The following is a 6,880-nucleotide window of genomic DNA, read 5'->3' as shown; positions in this document are numbered from 1 at the left end:
TGTCTTAAAAATTTTAACGTCCACAAATCATTTAAGACGGTCAAAAACCGTCGTTAACTGCAGATAAAAGATGGCCATTGACCGTCTGGAATAAGAGACGGTCTCTGACCGTCTTATATGCCAGCATTTGAGACAGTCAAAGACCGTCCGTATTAGAGACGGTCATTGGCCATCTCTTACTGGTAATTTAAGACTGTCAAGGACCGTCTCAATTAGAGACGGTCGTTGGCCGTCGTTTCCTGCAATCTGGGACTGTCAAAAATATTCTATATTAGGGACGATTCTTAGCTGTCTCCGTTTGAGACTGTCAAGGACCGTCTCTATTAGAGACGGTCTTTAACCATCTCATATGCGGTCATTTGAGACGGTCCAAGACCGTCCGTATTAGAGACGGTCATTGGCCGTCTTGTATTGGTAATATGAGACTGTCATGAACGGTCTCAATTATAAACGGTCATCGGCCGTCTTTTACTGTTTTTCTAAGCCAGTCAAAAATAGCCTGTATTAGGGACGGTCCTTAGCAATCTCTATTTGAGACTATCAAAGACCGTCTCTTTTAGAGACAGTCCTTGGCCGTCTTATTGTGGTTATTCGAGATTGTCAAAGACCGTCTGCATTAAAGACAGTCCTAAACCGTCTCTAATGCTCAAGTCAAAAATTAAAAATAAAAAAATTTATGAATTTTGAAAAAAAAAAAAAGTTAAAAAGCTTGGAAAAATAACTAACAATGTTTAAGAAAAGAATTTAGATTTTGAAAAAAAAAAATTAATTTTATAAAAATCTAGATTTTGAAATAAAAATTAAGAACTTTTAATAATGTTGATAATTTTGAAAAAAAAAATTCGATAAGAAAATGATATTTTGAAAAAGAAAATTTTAAAAATTAAACAAAATTATAAAAAAATTTGACAAATTGTTTAAAAATATATTTTTTAAAAAAGAAAACTAAATTTTGTATTTTGAAAAGAAAAATTAAAAAGTTGTATAACAAAAGTGATATTTAAAAAATGATATTTTGAAAAAGAATATTTAAAAAATTAAACAAAATTGTGAAAAAATTGACATTGTAAAAAAATATATATTTTTTAAAAAAGAAAACTAGATTTTGTATTTTGAAAAGAAAAATTAAAAAGTTATATAACAAAAATGATATTTAAAAAATGATATTTTGAAAAAGAAAATTTAAAAAATTAAAAGAAATTGTGAAAATTTTGACAAATTGTAAAAAAAATATATTTTTTAAAAAAGAAAACTAGATTTTGTATTCTGACAAGAAAAATTAAAAAGTTATATAACAAAAGTGATATTTTAAAAATGATATTTTGAAAAAGAAAATTTAAAAAATTAAACAAAATTGTGAAAAATTTGACAAATTGTAAATAATATATATATATATATATATATATATATATATATATTAAAAAAGAAAACTAGATTTTGTATTTTGAAAAGAAAAATTAAAAAGTTATATAACAAGATTTCGATAAAAAAATGATATTTTAAAAAAGAAAATTTAAAAAATTAAACAAATTTGTGAAAAAATTAACAAATTGTAAAAAATATATTTTTAAAAAAAAGAAGAAAGAAAACTAGATTTTGTATTTTGACAACAAAAATTAAAAAGTTATATAACAAAAGTGAGATAAAAAAATGATATTTTGAAAAAAAAATTAAGAAATTAAACAAAATTGTGAAAAAATTGAAAAAATGTAAAAAAAATATATATTTTTTAAAAAAGAAAACTAAATTTTGTATTTTGACAAGAAAAATTGAAAAAAAAAAAAAGGGGGATCTATACCAAATTGAATGGATGTGGCCTACAATACACAAGATGGGATTAAAAACATGTAAACGTGAAAAGAAAAAAGAAGAAGAAGAAGAAGAAGAGTGTTAACTCGAGGTTAAGAAAAAATATACACGTTTAAGAAAGAGGAGTGCAAATCAAAGTTCCTCAATACCTTGGTAAAAAAGAAAATGGTCTATATTCAATAGTAATATCAGATGGTTGAGATTATCTAATCATTGTGATATTAAAATAAGTGTTCTACCCAACAAAATAAATGTGCCCTTCAATACAATAGGAGTGCAAACCAAAGGAGATTGAAGCATATAGATGTTTAAAAAGAATAATACAAGTCAATGTTCCTCGGGATAGTCAAAAAGAAAATGGTCTAAATTAATCCAACAGCAATTTCAGACAGTTAAGATCATCCATTCAGTGTGACCTTTGGATAGGTACAGATATGCCAGGTGCAGGGTGGGTGAGTTGCCAACATTAAGAATTGGTACCAAATGCATACATTAGTATAGGCCATTCTCATGTTATCATTTTTCAGCTATTAACTCGTCTCCAAAGCAATGAGATGTAAACTTGCATAGCTTAGATATAATTTAAGCTGCTTGTTAATTAAAAAGGAACTGGAATATAGTTAATTAAGCCAAATGGAATCTCAAAAAAAGAAAAAAAAGACGACCGACATCCATCCAATCGTACCAAGTCCACCAATCAGGTGGCAGAGATTGTTCCATGAAAGGCATTCCCAGCTCTCCACCCATCCACAGTCGGTCCCCACATATTAGCTCTAAGGACTCTAAAACACTAAAACACAACACATAAGTCTCACTAGAAACCCTAGAACTTACAGAAACACAAGACACTAACACAGACAGAATTTTTTCCAAATGGAATCAAATTAATATCAGAGGTTAGTTTCCAAACACCACTAGTAGAATCGAACAATCTTTAATAAGAAAACAAAATCAAGCCCTACAACCCCTAGAATTCAACATACAGCCTCATCAAAACAGCAAAATCTAAAGGTGAAAAAATCATCATAAAAGCGATTTCATGACCCACCTGAGATTATTGAGTTCTTATGATTCGAAATCACATCCTAAATATATGATGGAAAAATATATGGACGATATCGATATACATAAAATATATCAAGGTGGGCCATACACGGTTAGAGTAACACCCATGAAGGAGTTATCTAAATAGTGAAATGGTACTATAAGGTCACCTCTTGGGAACTTCCCATGTGAGGTTAATCTGTGTGTGCCCCACCATGATGTATGTAGAACATCAACACCATGCATTTGATGTATCCCATTTAAGTCCAAAAATCAATCGTATACAAAAATCAGGTGAGCCATAGCATCTAAAACTATGTGAAGACATCCCTAAAACATATAAAAGCATTCAATTGGTGGGGCCCACATGAGTTTTGGATGTGTGTGAAACTTGGGCTGACTCCTCATCCAAGTAGGACACACGTATATAATGAATGGGCTGGATCTATGAACCACATCTAGGTGGGCCCAATAAATGATTATGAATGTTTTAATGGGAGGGTAACCCTCTCAACTATAGTATGTGGTGTGGCCCACCCAAGTCATGGATTGACTTTATTTTTAAGCTCGGGGCCCAAAGTCACGGTTTATAATATCCACATCGTCAATCCATTTTTCCATATCATTTTAGGGCCCATTTGGACAAGTAGATTGGAAGGGATTGGAAGTTAAATCCCTATAGATTGGCTGGGCATGCCAAACAAACTAGGTGATCTGATCCTGGGATATATAGCAATCCCATGGATCTTAAGACAATCTACTGACAACACCATCATTACCTTTAAATCCCATCCAATCCACCCTAATCCGGTCAAATTTGCTTGGGACATGTTTGGTTCGAGGGATTGGAAGGGATGGGAACGTTTAATCCTGGGATTGGCCGAGTGTGCCAAACAGACTTGATATAGCAATCCGAGGGAATATAGCAATTCCATGGATCTTAAGACAATCCATTCACAACACCATCATTACCTTGAAATCCATGCCATCCACCCTAAAACCATTCAATCCCTTCCAATCCACCCATCCAAACAAGCCCTTAGTGGTTGAGTCCACAATTAAAGTATATCTAAAGCTCAAGTGGACCATACCACGGAAACAGTGGGAATAATGATTTCCACCGTTGAAATCTTCCTAGGGCCTACAGTGATTTTGATTTGTCATCCAACCTGTTCAATAGATCACAAATACATGGATGAAGGGAAAACTAAAATATCAACTTGATCCAAAACTTTAGTGGCCTCCCAAAAATTTTCAATGGTAGACGTTCAATTTATACTGTTTCCTATGATGTGGTCCACTTCAGATTTTTATAGGCTTCAATTTTGACCTTACGTAATAAAATTATATGTTAAAATGGATGGATGGAGTGGATAAATTGAATAAATCATAGTGGGCCCCACAGGATGCTTAGGGTATAAGGGGCCCTATAGGGCCTAAAATATGTGTCTTATCTAAGCCGTCTATATATTTTAAAATATTATTATAGGGCATGAAATCAAAAATCATCTAGAACGAAGGCTAAAGTGAACTATATGGTAGGAAACATGGAGATTAAATCACATGTATTTGCTATGGTGGGGAACAGATTGACTACTCCCTCTGACACCGGCCAATGGCTAGTGGTCAGTGCTCTGTGGGGCCCACCATGATGTATGTGTATCATCCATGCCGTCCATCTATTTTTATATATCATTTTATGAGATGATAAAAAAAATGAGTTATATCTCAATCTCAAGTGGACCACATTACAGGAAATAGTGTTGAATGAATTTTGACCATTAAAAATGTTTTGGGGGCCATAACAGTTTTCGATCAAGCTGATATTTATGTGTGTAGAACATCAACACCATGCATTTGATGTGTCCCCTTTAAGTCCCAAAATCAGTTGTATACGAAACTCAGGTGGGCCATAGCATCTAAAACTATGTGAAGACATCCCTAAAACATATAAAAGCATTTGGTGGGGCCCACATGAGTTTTGGATGTGTATGAAACTTGGTCTGACTCCTCATCCAAGTGGGACACACATAATGAATGGGCTGGATCTATGAACCACATCTAGGTGGGCCCAATAAATGATTATGAATGTTTTAATGGGAGGGTAACCCTCTCAACTATAGTATGTGGTGTGGCCCACCCAAGTCATGGATTGACTTTATTTTTAAGCTCGTGGCCCACCATGGAATGGTGCATCCTGTTGCGGGGCAGATCCAAAGTTCAAGTGGACCCACCATAGAAAAGAGTGGGATAGTGACACCCACTATTGAAACCTTCTTAGGGCCCGCCGTGATGTTTATTTGAGATCCAACCTGTTTATAAGTTAATACAGACATGGAATAAGGGAAAACATATATATTAGCTTGGTTGAAAACTACATAACATATTAACGATAGAAATTTATTTTTTATTATTTCTTATGGTGTGGTCCACTTAGACCTTTAATCTATATAATTTTTTGGCTCATCCACTGAATTATATATCAAAATTGATGGGCGGTTTAAATCAAACACAAATATTTTAATGGGCCCCATGAAGCCCCTCAAGGTGGACTATACCATCTAAAATCATGTGAAGAAATGCCTAAAACATATAAAAGCACTTGGTGGGGCCCACCTGAAATTTTAATACATATGAAACTTGGTCTGACTCCTCATCCAAGTGGGACACACAAAATGGATATATAATATGTAAATCAAAGTAGGCCCAAGGTCAAGTCTGGCATCAGGTTGGTTAAGGTCAGGCTAAAGGAGCTGGGCAACAAAGAGTTCTGTTGGGGCCTATATGACCTAATAAACAAATTGGATGTCAAATAAATAGTAAAGTGGGCCTTAGGAGGATTTTAATGATGGATATCCAATCACTATTGTTTTCATGTGGTGTGGTCCACTTGAGATCTATATACCTCTCATTTTTGGGCCCTACCATGATCTATGTTTTGTATCCACACCCTCCATCCACTTGGAGAGATCATTTTATGGCAATGAACAAAGAACGAGTTAAAGCCAAAGTTCCAGTGGACCCCAGATAGAAAACAGTGGGACAGTAATGCTAGTGTGGTCCATTTAATAATTGTAAATTATTCATGTTTGGGATCACGATCTAAAATGATCTCTCCAAAGTGATGAACAGTGTAGATATGATAAATACATCATTGTGAGGCCCATTTAACTTAGATCTCCTTTAAACCGTTCGTGCAACTTAGAGCTCGAGGAGCGTCAGCGCTCTCTCTCCCTCTCTGAAATGGATTGGCTACTCCCCCTACCACTAGCCATCTGTGGGCCCCACCATGATGTATTTCATCCATTCCGTTCATCCATTTTTACTGATAATTTAGGTCTTGATCCAAAAAATTAGAGGGATAGAAATCTCAGGTGGACCACACCACATGAAACCAATAGTGATTAGATATCCACCATTAAAATCCTCCTAAGGTGCAATGTACTGTTTATTTGACATCCATCTGTTGATTAGGTCATAAAGGCCTAGATTAAGGGAAAAAACAAAAATCAGCTTGATCTAAAACTTCTATGGCCCCCAAAATGTTTTTAATGGTCGACGCCCAATAGTGTTTTCTGATTGTGTGGTCCACGCAAGATTTATTTCAGTCTAATTTTTTGTGATCGTACACAAAATGATTTTATGAAATGTATGGACGGTTGGATGAAACAAATCGATCATGGTGGGGCCCATAGAGCGATACCAGGTCCAAAGTTAAGTTAACGTTTTCAGGCTACTGGTTTTTCATTGTGAGTCTTGCATTTTATGTAAAATGGTGTTGACTTGTCCATAACAATAGTGGCTAAGATATAGAGTTATCCAGACCATAGAAATAACCGATCTAGTTGTAAATAGTAAATATTTATAATTTTAATTATTTTGTAAAACGATTTTAACCATCCAGAAAATGGTCTCATGCATGTACGACCGTTAATAGATTTGGTGTTATAACTAATGGTAAACTCACAATATACGGATTTGAAATTTTTATCTTCTTCAAAAGACGAAAACCATCAAACGCCCGCTC

This window comes from Magnolia sinica, chromosome 12, assembly GCF_029962835.1.
Source record: "Magnolia sinica isolate HGM2019 chromosome 12, MsV1, whole genome shotgun sequence".
Taxonomy (NCBI): Eukaryota; Viridiplantae; Streptophyta; class Magnoliopsida; order Magnoliales; family Magnoliaceae; genus Magnolia; species Magnolia sinica.
Note: the sequence above shows the minus strand (reverse complement) of the source record.